Below are 16,810 nucleotides of genomic sequence, written 5' to 3' on the forward strand. Positions count from 1 at the left end.
TGCTTGGGGTCCATACACCTCCGGTGGTGCCAGGGGTGTCTGTGACATTCTCTAGGGCACAAGGGTAGGAACAGAGGGAAAGACTTGAGTTTTTCCAGGTGGGCTGCGATGGACAGCCATCGGAATCAGGGACACGGGCAAGAGAGAGGACAATGTGACACGCAGAAGCAGCAGATGTAGAACTGAGGACACCAGGCTGCTACGTCACCGGAACGAGCAGCCCAACCAGCTTAGGGCACACAGAAGGCAGCATTACATTTATCTTTCAAACAGAACCCGGCTCAAGCTGCAACACACCAGATTAGCAGGAAGTTCAACATCGACAGCTTGCCGCTTCCCAACAACCTCTTAGCATTATCCAACCCCCTGCTCTCCCCCCAGTGCTTATTAGTGCCTCCAAAGCCATTCTTGTCCTGTCCAGTCACATGAAGCAAACTGAGACAAATGCCCTGGGGGCTGAAGGAAACCACAGCCGCCCCCAGAAGCAGCTGCTCCAGAATTAGCTGCCCAGGCAGGCAGTGAGGATCACAAGAGCTGCAATTAAGTACTCATCTTGTCTGATTCAAAGAAATCATTGGTGCTACTGTGGATTTCAATATGCAGCGATTCTTTAAGGCAGCAAAATCCCACTTTGCAAGGATATCGCTACCCAGGAGGCTCCATGCCCAAAGCAGCCTGACTCCCAACGCCCCCCACCAAGCATGCACCCCACACCAGATGGGGAGGCGTCCCCACCCAACACTCCTTCACAGCAATCTTGCCCCATGACACCCTGGGCCGGACTCCCCTGCGTTCTGCAGCCTGCGGATGACCTTTGAGGTGTCTTCTCCCTGTAGACCTGCCTCAGCCCAAAATCACCTCGATCTGTAGACATCCAAACCCTTTTCAAACTCGAAAGGGAGAAGATCTGAGTGTCCATTTCTTTCTTCTCAGGAAGGTCCTTCTCTTCCTACACTTTGGTGATGGAGGGATGGGTAGCCTTAATCAAGTCACCAAAAAGGCCCTGCCCCAGCCCCATTGCTGTACATCTAAATAAACAGGAGGCTCACCTGATTCTTTCTGGAACAGCAAATCCCATGTGCTTGAGGAAGCTGGAGCAGGGTGAGCTGGGGGATAGTGTCAGGTGGTGAAACCAGAAGTAGGGGTGAGCACACAGCAAGCAGGGCCTTGAAGGTCTCAGGGGGAGTTCTGTATTTCACCCCGTGTGAGACAGGGAGCCACTAGATGGTTTAAGCACAGAAGTGGCATGGCTTTACTTGCATGTCCAAAGGAACATGGTGGATCTGTGGCTCCTAGGTGGAGAAATGAGCGATAAGGGGTCACTGTGGGAGCAGTGAGACCTCGTAGGAAGATTTTCTATTAGTCTCAGGTGACGCTGGCTTGGACTAGGCTGATAGTGGTGGTGGTGGTCAGAAATGGTAAAACGCTAGATAAAGTCAATAGGATTTGCTAATGGGTTGGATGTGGGCACAAGAAAAGGAGTGAAGCACGAGCCATTGGAAGAATGACATGGCAATTTCTGAGGTGAGGGAAAAGGGGAAAAGTTGGTTAGGATAGGTGATTGGGTTGAAATCACAAATTTGATTTTAAAGATTCTTGACTTCAGTTACCTGTCAGGCATACAGTGGTAATGTCAAGTCTGGAATTCAGGAGGTAAGGCTGGAGTAATTTGGAGTGATCAGTTTCTGAGTGGTACTGATATAGAAGGACTAGATGGAATAGCCTAGGGGGTGAAAGTGCATAAGCAAGAGCCCAGGAGGCTGAGCTGTGGGCAGTCCAGTGCTTAAAGCTTAGAGTTAACAGGAGGAAACAGGATGCACACTGAGAAGGAATGACCTGTGGAGTAGAAGAAAGAACCAGGAGAGAATAGAGTCTCAGACGTGAGAACAGTGTTTCACAAAGGAACTCAGCAATAATGTCCAACCTCAGTTGGGTCACAGTGAGAACTGAGACTTGACCATTGGATGTCAACATGGAAGTCATTAAGTGCCCTGACCCAGCCCTTTGGGTACAAGGTCAGAGCAAAACCTGATTGGGAATGGACTTGAGAGAGAACAAGAAAAGAAGAGAAGAAAGTGAGGGCAGCAAGTATAGAAAAGAGGTTTGCCAAAAAGGAGAACCGAGCAATGGGGTGGCCTCCAGAAAGACGTGCCAGGCTGAGTTAAGGTATTTGTTTTGCTGTCGTCGTTTTGTTATCAAGTGGATGATAATCAGCAGGTTGGCGTGCTGATGGGAATGAATCAGTAGAGAGAGGGAAAATGGCGGTGGAAGACGGAGAGGGCAGTTTCCAGCGCACGAGAAGAGGCGGTGTTCTTAGATGGAGCACAGAATAATCCTTCCCTTGTGACACAGAGATGATCAGGCTTTTTTAGAAGTTAGAATTTCATGCGTGGGAGTTTCTTTTCAACTACTTGCCATAAGGTGGCAGTAGATGACTTCATATAAACCAAACAACTCTTACCGATCACCTTTGGGAAAATGGCAAAAGCTGAAGTTGATTTTGAATTTTCTTTTTTTGAAGTCTGGACAAGTGTTCTGAGAGACCCCAGGATGCCTCCTCGTCCTTCCAGCCACATTAAACAGCACCTTCCCAGTCAGTCCCTCCCTGTGCCGCCTGCCAAAGTAGATCCACAAGTCTTTCTGGAGGAGCTGATACCTGATCAGAGTCCTAAACGATGTGTGGTGCTATCCACGGAAGAGGCAATCATGTAGTCAGCCACAACCAGGCCTGACTTGTGGAGACAGAAGGCAGAAAGAGCAACTAGGAGGTGCTGCAGCAGGCTAAGCAAGAGAGGCTTCCTGTGAGGACTAGAGCGGTAAACATGGAAAGGATAGAATGGGCTCAGTCCTTATTCAGGAGGTAATACACAGCAGTAAAGGAAAGGGAGAGATGGAGGCTGGCTCTCAGGTCTCTAGCATGAATGCACAGTAAGATGGTGATGTATGCAACCTAATGCAAGAGACAACATAGGAGGCAGAGCCGGTTTGGAGAGAAGGTGGTGCCCTCTGTGGCATCTGAACCATGCGAAGAGCATTAGGGACAGATGTATGATTTTGCACACAAATGGAGCTGGGAAGAGAGGACTAGGCTGGAGTCATTCAACTGGTCACCATCAGCATAGTCAAAGTACAAAAGAATTGGTCACTGTCAACGTAATTAGAAAGTAAGAGCAGGTGACATCTGCTGGGCAGAGCGTACAGAATGAGAAGGCGTTAACTCGGATGTTCTCCAATATTTAGGGAAGGGCCAAGAGCAACAAGGCCATCCAGAAAGAACCACTGGAAAAGTGGGAACCAGGACTCTGGAGCTCTGGTAATCTGGGCAGGAGTGAGAAAAAAAGGAGGCTGTTAGTCTCCCAGGGCTGCAATTATAAAGGACCACAGGCTGGGCAGCTTAAACAACTGAAATACAGTCCTCACGGTGCTGGAGGCTGGAAGCCCAAGGTGGAGGCGCTGTCAGGCGGTGTCCTCCAAGGCCGCCCGCCCCGCTTGTGTCTGGCCGCCTTCTCCCTGTGTCCTCACATGGCCTTCCCTCGGGTGTGCCTGTGTCCTGATCTTTTTTAGAAAGACACCTTCATACTGAATTAGGCTCCACCCTAATGACCTCATTTTAACTCAATTACCTCTTCAAAGGCCCCAAATAAATACAGTCACATTCTGAAGTACTAGGGGTTAAGACTTCAACATATGAATTTGAAGGGACACAATTCAGTCCATAATAGGGATTTGATAGATAATTAAACATAGCACAGAGGCTTTGAAAATGTCTTTTAAATTGAAAGTGTCCTTTGGATTTGGCAATGCAGAAATCACTGCTGACCCCAGGGGCGCTTGCTGAAGCAAGGCTGTGGGTTAGGGCAAGTTCTTGACCAGAAACAGACACTCTTTGGAGAAATGTAGGCAAATGCATATGCATAGAGAGTTTAGAAGAATAACTATTAATATTATAGCCTACTTTGTGCCTTTGGAAAGGAAGGCATAAGGATATTAGAAGAAATAAATAAAATTGAGAATAAAACAATAGAAAAAAATAATGAAACCAAGAGCTGGTTCTTTGAGAACATAAACAAAATAGATAAACCTCTAGCTAGACTTATTAAGAGAAAAAGGAAATCTACAAACACAAACAGAATCAGAAATGAGAAACAAAAAATCACAATGGACACCACAGAAATACAAAAAATTATTAGAGAATACTATGAAAATCTACATGCTAACAAGCTGGATAACCTAGAAGAAATGGACAACTTTCTAGAAAAATACAACCTTCCAAGACTGACCAAGGAAGAAACACAAAATCTAAACAAACCAATTACCAACAATGAAATTAAACTGGTAATCAAAAAACTACCCAAGAACAAAACTCCCAGGCCAGATGGATTCACCACTGAATTTTATCAGACATTTAGAGGAGTCATAATACCCATTCTCCTTAAAGTTTTCCAAAAAATAGAAGAGGAGGGAATACTTCCAAACTCATTCTATGAAGCCAGCATCACTCTAATACCAAAACCAGGCAAAGACCCCACTAAAAAAGAAAATTACAGACCAATATCCCTGATGAATATAGATGCAAAAATACTCAACAAAATATTAGCAAACAGAATTCAAAAATACATCAAGAGGATCATACACCATGATCAAGTTGGATTCATCACAGGGATACAAGGATGGTACTACACTTGAAAATCCATCAACATCATCCACCACATCAACAAAAAGGACAAAAACCACACGATCATCTCCATAGATGCTGAAACAGCATTCAACAAAATTCAACATCCATTCATGATAAAAACTCTCAACAAAATGGGCATAGAGGGCAAGTACCTCAACATAATACAGGCCGTATATGATAAACCCACAGCTAACATCATACTGAACAGCGAGAGGCTGAAAACTTTTCCTCTGAGATCGGGAACAAGACAGGGATGCCCACTCTCCCCACTATTATTCAACATAGTATTGAAGGTCCTAGCCACGGCAATTAGACAAAACAAATAAGTAAAAGGCATCCAGATTGGTAAAGAAGAAGTAAAATGTCACAGTTTGCAGATGACATTATATAATACATAAAAAACCCTAAAGACTCCACTCCAAAACTACTAGAACTAATATCTGAATTCAGCAAAGTTGCAGGATACAAAATTAATACACAGAAATCTGTGGCTTTCCTATACACTAACAATGAACTAGCAGAAAGAGAAATCAGGAAAACAATTCCATTCACAATTGCATCAAAAAGAATAAAATACCTAGGAATAAACCCAACGAAGGAAGTGAAAGACCTATACCCTGAAAACCACAAGGCACTCTTAAGAGAAATTAAAGAGGACACTAACAAATGGAAACTCATTCCATGCTCTTGGCTAGGAAGAATTAATATTTTCAACATGGCCATCCTGCCTAAAATAATCTATGGATTCAATGCAATCTCTATCAAAATACCAACAACATTCTTCAACAAACTGGAACAAATAGTTTAAATAGTTTTAAAATTCATGTGAAACCACAAAAGACCCCAAATAGCCAAAGCTATCCGAAGAAGGAAGAATAAAGTAGGGGACATCTTGCTTCCCAACTTCAAGCTCTACTACAAAGCCACAGTAATCAAGACAATTTGGTACTGGCACAAGAACAGAGCCACAGACCAGTGGAACAGAATACAGAGTCCAGATATTAACCCAAACATATATGGTCAATTAATATATGATAAAGGATCCATGGACATACAATGGGGAAATGACAGCCTCTTCAACAGCTGGTGTTGGCAGAACTGGACAGCTACATGTAAGAGAATGAAACTGGATCATTGTCTAAGCCCATACACAAAAGTATATTCAAAATGGATCAAAGACCTGAATGTAAGTCATGAAAGCATAAAACTCTTAGAAAAAAACATAGGCAAAAATCTCTTGGACATAAACATAAGCAACTTCTTCAAGATCATATTTCCCCAGGCAAGGGAAACAAAAGCAAAAATGAACAAGTGGGACTATATCAAGCTGAAAAGCTTCTGTACAGCAAAGGACACCATCAAAAAGGCATCCTACAGTATGGGAGAATATATTCATAAATGACACATCCGATAAAGGCTTGACATTCAAAATATATAAAGAGCTCATGCACCTCAACAAACAAAAAGCAAATAATCCAATTAAAAAATGGGCAGAGAAGCTGAACAGACAGTTCTCCAAAGAAGAAATACAGATGGCCAACAGGCACATGAAAAGATGCTCCACATCGCTAATCATCAGACAAATGTAAATTAAAACTACAATGAGATATCACCTCACACCAGTTAGGATGGCCAACATCCAAAAGACAAACAACAACAAATGTTGGTGAGGATGTGGAGAAAGGGGAACCCTCCTACACTGCTGGTGGGAATGTAAATTAGTTCAACCACTGTGGAAAGCAGTATGGAGGTTCCTCAAAATACTAAAAATAGAAATACCATTTGACCCAGCAATTCCACTTCTAGGAATTTACCCTAAGAATGCAGCAGCCCAGTTTGAAAAAGACAGATGCACCCCTATGTTTATCGCAGCACTATATACAATAGCCAAGAAATGGAAGCAACCTAAGTGTCCATCAGTAGATGAATGGATAAAGAAGATGTGGTACATATACACAATGGAATATTATTTAGCCATGAAAAGAAAAGAAATCCTATGATTTGCAACAACATGAATGGAGCTAGAGGGTATTATGCTCAGTGAAATAAGCCAGGCAGAAAAAGACAAGTATCAAATATTTTCACTCATATGTGGAATATAAGAACAAAGAAAAAAACTGAAGGAACAAAACTGCAGCAGACTCACAGAATCCAAGAATGGACTAACAGTTATGAAAGGAAAAGGGACTGGGAAGGATGGGTGGGAAGGGAGGGATAAGGGGGGAAAAGGGGCATTATGATTAGCAGTCTTAATGTGGGGCATGGGGCATGGGGAGGGCTGTACAACACAGAGAAGACAAGTAGTGATTCTATAGAATCTTACTATGCTGATGGACAGTGACTGTAATGGGGTATGTGGTGGGGACTTGATAATGAGAATCTAGTAACCACAATGTTGCCCATGTGATTGTATATTAATAATACCAAAATAAATAAATGACTGCAAATCAAGGCAAATAGGAACTTCTAGAAATGGCATTGTCATTTCACAGTCACAGCATGAAGGGGAGCCAGCTGTCACTGCTGTGTTTCCTTCCTGTGAAGAAGCCACAGGAAGTCCTCCTGCCCTCTCCCACCTCCTCCACTCCCACTGGGGATGACCTGGTTGATGGGTGAGTTTGGGAGGAGTTGGGGCTTCTCAGCCTGCAGAAAGCTGTGTGCTGGGCTTCCCTCTGCCTGCAGGAACAGGGCCCGAGGGAAAGGGCTGCATTTGCCCAGCTGTGCCAACCACTGGTGGGAGCCTGGCCACCCCTAATGAATACTGGATCTTTTGTGGTTCAGCTGTGTTTTTCTAGAGCTTTAGCATTAGCAAAGGGCACTAGCTTTCCATCTGGTCCTTCTGTCTATCCTGTTCTGAATTTGGGTGGAGAACAGAGATATCCCAAATCACACCAATTATGAACTAATGGATGTCCAGAAAAAGGAAATCTTTGGAGACAGAAAATAGGTCAGTGGTTGTCAGAGGCTGGAGGAAGGGAGAAATGGGCTGAACTGAGACTACAGGCCTCAAAATTCATAGATGGATGCCAACCCCCAATGTGATTATATTTGGAGATAGGGCCTGTATGGAGGTGATTAAGGTTAAATGAGATCACCAGATTAAGTCCTTGATACAATAGCATCAGTGCCCATATAAGAGGAGCTCTTTCTCCCTGAGCTGCACAAAGAGGTCACATGAGCGCACTGTGAGAAGGCAGCAGCCTGCAGGTTAGGAGAAGAGGCCTCAGAATGAACCCCCCTTCCTGGCCCCTTGATCTTGGATCTCCCATCCTCCAGAACTGTGAGACATAAAATTTCTGTTTCAGCCACCAGTTGATGGTATTTTTTAGTGGCAACCCAAGAAGACTCATTCAGAAATGACTACTAAAAGGTACAGATTTCTTTTGGGGGTAATGAAAATGTTCTAAAATTGATTATGTTGATAGATGGACAACTCTGTGAATATACTAAAGGCCATCAAATTGTGCACTTCAAGTGGGTGGATTGTATAGTATGAGAATTATATCAATATTTTTTTTAAAAAAGCAGAGACAACACTTTATATACAGATCTCTTCTAGAATTTACAGAATAGCAAAACAAAGCTAAAGTCAACACATGGCAGATTCCACCTGCAAAACGTAAAATGAGGGAGTAGGCACATCAGTTAGGAGGGTTTGGGCTGCAGGTAACAACGACTTAACAGTCGTATTACTGTGGAGCCCTCCCACTGTTGCTTTATTCAGCCTCAAGATGTCAAGAGCCAAAGTCCCCCCACGTTGCAGTCTCCAGCGTGTTGGTTTACACTGTGTTGATTCCACTCATGAACACAAATGGCAACAAGACCTCCAAGCACATACTTCACATAGCCATGTACAAAAGTGAGTGTTTTTTCAAAGCAAAACAGAAGGAACAAAATGGCAGTAGACTCATAGACACGGAGAGGTGACTAGTGGTTACCAAGGGGGTGAGGATGGAGCAGGTTTTGGCAGGAGGGTAAGGGGGATAAAGGAGCACAGTAATTCACAATCACAATATAAGTTGGTCGCAGGGACAGGGGTACAGCATGGAGAATATAGTCAATGATTCTGTAACATCTTTCTATGTTGACAGTAACTGAACAAGAGGGGATAAGGATTTGATAATGTGGGTAACTGTTGAACAGCTGTGTTGTACATTTGAAACCAACATAAGATTGTATATCAGCAGTATTTCAATTAAAAAAAAATTTTTTTTTAAGTGAGTGTTTTTTTCTATGTTCTCTCTTTTTAAGAGCAAGGAAAGCCTTTCCCAGGAGGCCCCCAGGGGACTGCCTCTTATGTAGCATTGGCCAGAACCATGTCACATGGCCACTCTAATCACTGGCAAGGGAGATGCCACATAATTAACTTATATATGTGAGGATCACCTCTGAGCCCAGGAGGCTTTCCCCGAGCACATGGGCTCCATTAGCAAGAAAAAAAAAGCCAGGAATAGATTTAGACATGCAGCCAGTGGTGTCTGCCAGTGAGCTGAATGACCTTTAAGGGTCCTGGCAGCTCAAATACCCAGTCACTATGTGAGAAACCAGCACGGCACCCTGGCTGAGCTGTGCTCCTTGCTTCTAACATAAACATGTCATAGGATTTGCCTCTCTGTTCTTTTACACCACCTCGGATCTTCCACAGAGAATCTCAGGATTCATTCAAGGGCCCAGCCCAGGACAGGTATTTAGAGTCACACTAAAAAAGTACCCAAGGTCCCTGTATTAGTTAGGATAATGTAGGATGTGCTAGGGTAACAAATTAATCCTGAACTTTCAGTAGCTGAACATGACAAATATGTATGTCTTCCTCATACTGCACAGACAGCATGGGTCAGCAGAAGGCTCTGCAGCCACTCAGCAAGGCAGGCCGACAGAGGCTCCGCCACCTCCTGAGGCCACCATCTTCACACGGCTTCAGAGTTTTCTGTGAAATGAACATTCACATCTGCTCAAAAGTGCCTCTGATTGGAAGCGACACTTGTTCCTTCTGCTCACAACCCATCGGCCAAAACATAACTGCTGAACACCTGGGATGCCTCCCATGTGCCCGGAACCAGAGAACAACTGAGCATGAAGAGCACATCGTGTCTCTATCGCAGACTCGTTCCTTCTCAAACCATCAGAAGCGGGACCCTTCACCTGAGTATTTCTATGTTCTAATACTATGTTGACATCTGCCATCTGAATTATCAGTAAATGATTTTGCATTTATACTTGATTGAGACAGGGACCGTGAGATTAGGCAGAGTAAGGGAGGGCCTCCGGAGAAAAAGCAGAGCAAGATAATTACAGTCAGAACAATGTAGCAATGTGCAAAGAAGTCCCTATTGAAACTCTGTGATAAGCATTATGCAAAGTCAGAGTCACACTAACTCTCTAGGGTAAAGATACCAGAGTAGGAATATAGACATTCTTCAGTGAAATCAGTTCAAGCGCAAAAGGCCAGCAGCAACTCGGCCTGGAATGTCTGAGCGTTCTGCAGATAAAGAAAAGCGTCTCAGCATAACCCGTGACTTCACTGTATCAATTTAAATCATGACACTGTAAAATTTACCTTAGCCTGCTAAAAGGCCCAGCTTATTTTAACCATACCTATGTGCTATATTTCCTTCTCTGATTCTAACCAAGTAATCTGCAACCTAGGAAAAAGACTAATTTAGTAAGCAAGCCCAACTATAAACAGCCCAAGAAGTTAAGAAGTAAGATTCTTAACTTACTTCAGCAAACAGGCAACAACCCAGCCCACCTTGGGGGCAGGGTAGGCGGTCTTAATTGACATGATCCCAGAGGGAAACTGCTATCTTGAGAAAGAATCAGAGTAGAAAATTTCTTCTCTTACTCATCAAAAATGAGCATTCTGGGACCACTCAACAAGTCTGCACCCCGAACCCTTTACCCTCATTCCTGAAAATCCTCAACCGCGCAGAAAACCCCTAGACAATGAGCCAACCACGGACTCTCTTGTCCCCTCCTGGCGTGAGCCGGGAGCTCTGTCCCACTTTATCTCTAAATAAAAGCCTGTACCTCACTCTCCTACCCTGGGTGTTTGTGAAGCTCATTCTTTGGCTTCGTGAACAAGAACCCCGGCATGATGATGACTTAATGAATTACTTTTTAAAAAGAAAAAAAAAAGTGTTTTAATACTTCCTCAGTTTTATTTGCTTGTTCTTTTTTAAGTCATGAACATACCATGTGAGTTAGATGACTAAATAGGTGAGCAAACTAATGGGTCGGATACCCGTGAACAGAGTCTAGTACAATAATCAAATAATTGTATATTAAATAATATACCTTCACATATTCAATGAGAAATATTCTTTGGCTCCATTGTAATAAGGTATTAAGGTGGGAAGTTGATACTATAATTCATATTAATTCTAGGCAAAAAGTATTCTGGCACCACCTGGGTGTCCTGCAACACAATTCTAACACTATTTGCCTGGAATCAGCATCACACCCTGCAGACCTAAGGACTCAGTCCCCCACAAGACTGCCTCACTCCAGATACCAGCCACAAGTCAGGTCCCCAGGCCACCTGCACTTCCGATCACTGGGCTGTACATTTGATGGTTCCCAGAATGCCCTGAGGTTCAATAATGCTAAAATGACTCACAGAGCTCACTCAAAACTTTACTTGTGATTACAATTTTCTATAAAGGCTGAAACTCAGAAACAGCCAAATGAAGAAATGCACAGGACAAGGGGCCAGGAGGGAAGATGGAGCTGGGGGTGTGGGGGGGCCTTCCATACCATCTCCTCATGGAATATGACCATGTCATCCTTGTAAGACATCAGTGTGTTCACCAACCAGAAAGCTCCACCTAATCTGTGTCTAGAGTTTCTACTGGGGTTTCATTACTAAGTATGATTGATTACATCCTTGGGCACATGACAGAACTCCACCTCCAGTCCCCTCTCCTCCCTGGAGGTTGGACTGGCACGGAGTTCCAGCCTCCAATCCCATGGTTGGTGTTTCTGGTGACCAGCCCCCATTCTGAAGCTATCTAGGGACCCACAGAGAGTCGCCCCATTAGCATAAGAAAGACACTCCTGTCACTCAGGAAATTCCAGGAGTTTTTGAAGGTCTTTGCCAAGAACTGGTGACAAAAACCAGATACATTTTTTATTAAACCACACAAACTACATTTGCAGTTTTTCTGTTTTTCTCTTCATGCTCTGTTAACTGTATATTTCTAATTAATGACGATAATGACCATTTTTCTAATAAGATCATAGACCCAAACTTAGATTATCGGGAAGGACCTTAGAGATTTCCCTCTTTTATAGATAAGGAAACTAAGACTCACAGAAGTTCTGTGACAAAGCCACAGCTAGTTGGTCAAAGAATCGGGGTTAAATGCTGAGTCTTCTGTTTGGCCCGTATCCTTTATAGTAAACCACAGCGTCTTAATGCCATGTAGCTACACACACACATTTCTGGAGGGGCTCACCTTCTCCAGTCCAGAGTTCCCTGCAAACCCACCCCAGAGCCCAAAGCCAGGCTGCTCTTGGCCACTTTTGAAACCAGCCCTAACTGGCTGCAAACCAATTAACACAGTCCCCATGCTCATGCACAGGGTAAGGATGAGATCCAGGCTCAGCTGCAGGGATGACAGAAGGCTGGCTTCACAGTGGGTTCCTGGAGCTGAGGGATCATGAGGGAAGGAAGACACCCTCTGTGCTCAAGCATGGCAGGCTCCAGGTCCCAACTACCTCTGAGAAAAACTGTCTACTCCCTGCTGCTCCAGCAGCCATGTCAGCTCCCAGCTTCTATCCTTGTTCCTTCACAGAAGCAGAGATGGCTGAGAAAAGAAACCACACTTCCCCACCTCCATGCACAGACACCACAGAATGACTAAAGCAGGCTTAGAGCCAGCCTAAGCAAGGGCAGTATGATTACTCTATCAGAACCCAACCACCTCAGGAAAAAATAAATCCCTCTACACCATCTGCACTCCAAGATTCAATTCCTTTAGAGTAAACATATCCTTTCATTTCATGACATAAGTTTCAAAATTTCAAAACCCAGCAGAGGGAATACATCGATACAAACTCTCACTAGAGTGTGATTGACTGCTATCTGGTTATGGATTTTGTTTTACATTTCATTTTTAAGGCAGAGAACATTAACAACCACAGCAGCACTGAATACATTAAGTGTATCCCAAAATTATACCCTGAGCTAATCATAGCAACACTGAGTATGCTTGTATTTCATTTCTAATCCCCTGACCCTCCTTGTGATGGAGATGTTAAGGACAGGGAAACAGATTATGGGAAGAGAGAGACAGGAAATGTATGAGGCAGGAAATATATGTCAACTGTAAATTGACTAATAAGGTCTTAAACTACCTAATAATCAAGAGTAACCAAGAATCCTCATGAATTAATGCCTTCTTTCCTAAGTCCAATGAAAAAAGAAAATATGAGTTTCTAACTTGAAAGTAAAACTCAATATTAAAGTAATTCTAAAATGAACTCTTACATATGCTTTTAAGAATGCAAACATACCATTTTTATTCTTCTAGGTCTTTCATCAAAAGACATCTTCTCTACTCATTATACACCTTTCCTCTCTAAGGTGTAATAATTTTTTTTCTAGACAATTCTGTCCTCATCTTCCTCCAACCCCTTACCAAACAATTGCCTCAAAGATCAGAACTTTAAGACCCCTGGAAAAGAATGAAATGTATTAAAATCTGGCTGCCTTAAACCAATGGATGGAACAGTGAACTAGGGACAGGCCATTTCATCAGACTCACCCACGGGGCTTTATGACAATGAGATTCTGGGAGCTTATTGTGTGAATGTGTGCTATGTTCCTGTTTGGGGTACACAGTTTGATCTGCAATATATCAATTAAAGGGCAATTAAAATTAAGTGCAGTTGAGAAACAATTGCCCTTCAAGTTATGCACAGTTCATTTAATCAAAACTGACCTTTTTTCCCCCCTCTCTGCATTTTTTTTCAAGATAGTAAACTCATGTAACTCTTGGCTATTATTAAATGGAAAGACCATAAAGAGAACCATTTACTGAGTATCTATAATATAGCTAAACTCTGCACCGGAAAGAAAGTTCTTAATTTTTGACCATGTTAGTCTTTAATTCCCAAATGCCTTGTTTCATTGCCAAATAAATATTAAAGAATGTTAGTACTTCAAGAAAGTGATTATTTTAAAATGCTAATACTAGATGTAAAAATAAGAGAGCAAATTCATGTAATTTATCTCTTTTTATGAGCTAACATTCTTTAATTCAGACAAATAGCTCCTCATAGCTATTCAATAAAACCATTAGGCTATGAGTCATAAAAGCAGAGCAGCTACATAATTTGTAGCACCCTTCACAGAATGGAAATGCAGGGCCCCTTGCTCAAAGGCAGGAAAGCAAGCGATTTTTCCTTTCTTCCGTGATCTCTTTTGACCTGCCATGGCGGGTGCCACTTGTTTTTAATGTAACGCTCCCTCAGGCATGAGGACGGTCCCAGGTCAAGCGCTGACCCCCACAGGAACACCCAGGTTGAATTCACCCAAGCTCCCACCAGGCAGGGGTGGGGAGGGAGGAGCTGACAACCGTCCCAGAGGAGGCTGGAGGAGGAGGAAGGCAGGAGAACAGGGAAGCTAAGGTTCTAAGCCCCAACAGGTTCTCCGCTGTCCCACAGGACGACACTAACGGGACACAGGTTCAAAGGTAACAGCTCACGGATTTCAGGATGGCAATAGCAGAGTACTGACCCCCAAGCACAGGTACCCCTTTGGACCACCGGGCTCAGTGTGATGTCCATGAGGCAGGCCTCATTAAAGCATTCAGGTTATAGGAATATGCTGCCTGGCACCAGGACATCAGAAAGTCATCAGAGTAAAAGCTAGAGGACACTGTTACTTGTTTTAAAATAACACATGATTAATCATTCTTTTAGAAGAGAACAAAAACCAGACTTTATGGTCTGGGGTGGGCAAACTTTAGTAAATATTCTACTGAAAGCTGTACCATCTCCACTGCAACTATTCAACTCTGTCACTGTAGTTGCAAAACAGCCAGACAACATGTCAACAAATAGGTATGATCGTATTTCAAGAAACAGTTTTTATGGACCCTGAAATTTAAATTGTATATGATTTTCTTATTTCGTGAAATATTCTTCTTCTTTTGATTCTTTCCCCAACCATTTAAAACTGCAAAATCCATTCTTAGCCCACAGGCTGAACAAAACCAGGTAGCCAGCTGGGTTTGGTCTGCAGGCAGGAGCCTGCCAACCCCTGCTTTGGGACACAGTAGATTCAATACGGACACATAAAGAAGCCTCTAATACTCCCTCATATCTATCAGTGGTATCGTTGTGATAGTAGGATCAAGAGAAGAAATAAATATGAATATTCAGGAAAGGAAATGGGAATTAGAATTAGGAAGGTGAGATCTGGACCTGGTCCTATTAGACACCAGCTGTATGCTATAGATTGAATTGTATCCCCAAAGTCCATATGTTGAAACCCTACCCCCAGCATGACAGTATTTGGAGATAGGGCGTATAAGGAGGTAATTAAGAGTAAATGAAGTCTTTGGAGAAGGGCCCTGACCTGACAGGACTAGTGCCCTTACAGACACCAGCGCCCCCACCCCCCCTCTGCCATGAGAGGGCACAGTGAGAAGGTGGCAGTCCACAAGCCAGGAAGAAAGCACTCACCAGGACCAGAGGGCCAGCACCTTGATCTTGGACTTCCCAGACTCCAGAACTGTGGGGAAGTAAGTTTCTGTTGCTTAAGTTACCCAGTCTGTGTGTTGGCATCAAGACAGGCTAATTCACCAGACAACCTATTTCCTCATCTGTAAAAGGAGCAGAGAGAAATGGTCAGTTAAAGTCCAAAGGCTTTTCTGGCTCTAAATATTCTAGGATGTAAACAAGTATTTAATACAGTCTTTAAAAACAAAATTTAAGCATTCCTTTCATCCATCCTTTCCTAAGGGTTAAGCATGGTGCAAGGCCATACGTCCCCACCTGCAGAAAGTGAACTGGAGAGCCTTCTTGTTGGTCACTGAGTTCTCCCTCCTTAAACTGTATTCATTGTCATGACTAGCTCCCATTGTGTGTCGGGGTGCGGGGTATGTGAACTGCAGTTTTAGTAGACGGTGCTTTTAAAATGTGTTTATCTAAAAATTTGCATTCAGTCCCTTCACAGTATTTGAACTTTAAACACCAATAAAAATACACAAACTGTGTGGCTGACAAATTGGGCCCTGCTTCTTTTTCCTATATGTTGGCAAACCTTTAACACAGAATCAAGTAAAATAATCATGATCTTCATACAACCTTCTATCGTCTTTAACCACGTTTGTTCTCCACCTGTGATTTCTAAATCCAGTTGTTTCCAAGTTTAACTGACATCAGAATTATTTGGGAAGTCTGTTTAAAATACAGATTCCTAGATCCTATTCCAGACCAATAAATTGAGATCTTCAGAGACAGAGCCCCCAAATCTGTATTTTTATTAGTTCCCCCTGTGATCTTAATGCAACTGGCCCAGTGCAGGTTCCTGGGCCAACACTGGGAAGCTGAACCAAATCACACACACCCAGTGCTGAGGGAGTAGGACCCGAAGACGTGCTGGCTTTCCTGTACATTAACATCCTGGATCATAAAAACATGATAACCAGTATTTACTAATGACCCGCTCGAGGATCAGAGCTATGCCAGTCATCCCACCTCCAGTGGCTTGTAGGGAATTCCAGTTTTACCCAGAGATCTAGAACATTAAACATAGGCAGAAAGATTATGGCTCTGCCTTGATTTTCTCATTAAGTGGAGACCGTCATATAGAGATGTGTGCCCCCCTCCTGCCTGCATCCTCTGTGGAGCAAGTCTGCCCCCTGTGCAGGTGATGATGCATTTTGGAGGGAAAGAGGGTGGCCCTGCCCTGAAGAGGGGTTAAGCTGCTGGGGGTTGAGGGCAAAGGGTATGTGGTGGGACAGGACCCAGAGGACAGTGGACGATGAGTACAGCCAGGCACTGGGGTCAAGATCCCAGAGGGAGATGAGCAGCTCCTACCTCTGCTGGGGCTGTGGTATTTCATGCCCTATGAAGAGATTAAGATCAAGGGCAAAACTGTCTTTAAAAGAGACACCCGTGAGT

The sequence above is a fragment of the Manis javanica genome, chromosome 16, assembly GCF_040802235.1.
Source record: "Manis javanica isolate MJ-LG chromosome 16, MJ_LKY, whole genome shotgun sequence".
In the NCBI taxonomy this organism is placed as follows: Eukaryota; Metazoa; Chordata; class Mammalia; order Pholidota; family Manidae; genus Manis; species Manis javanica.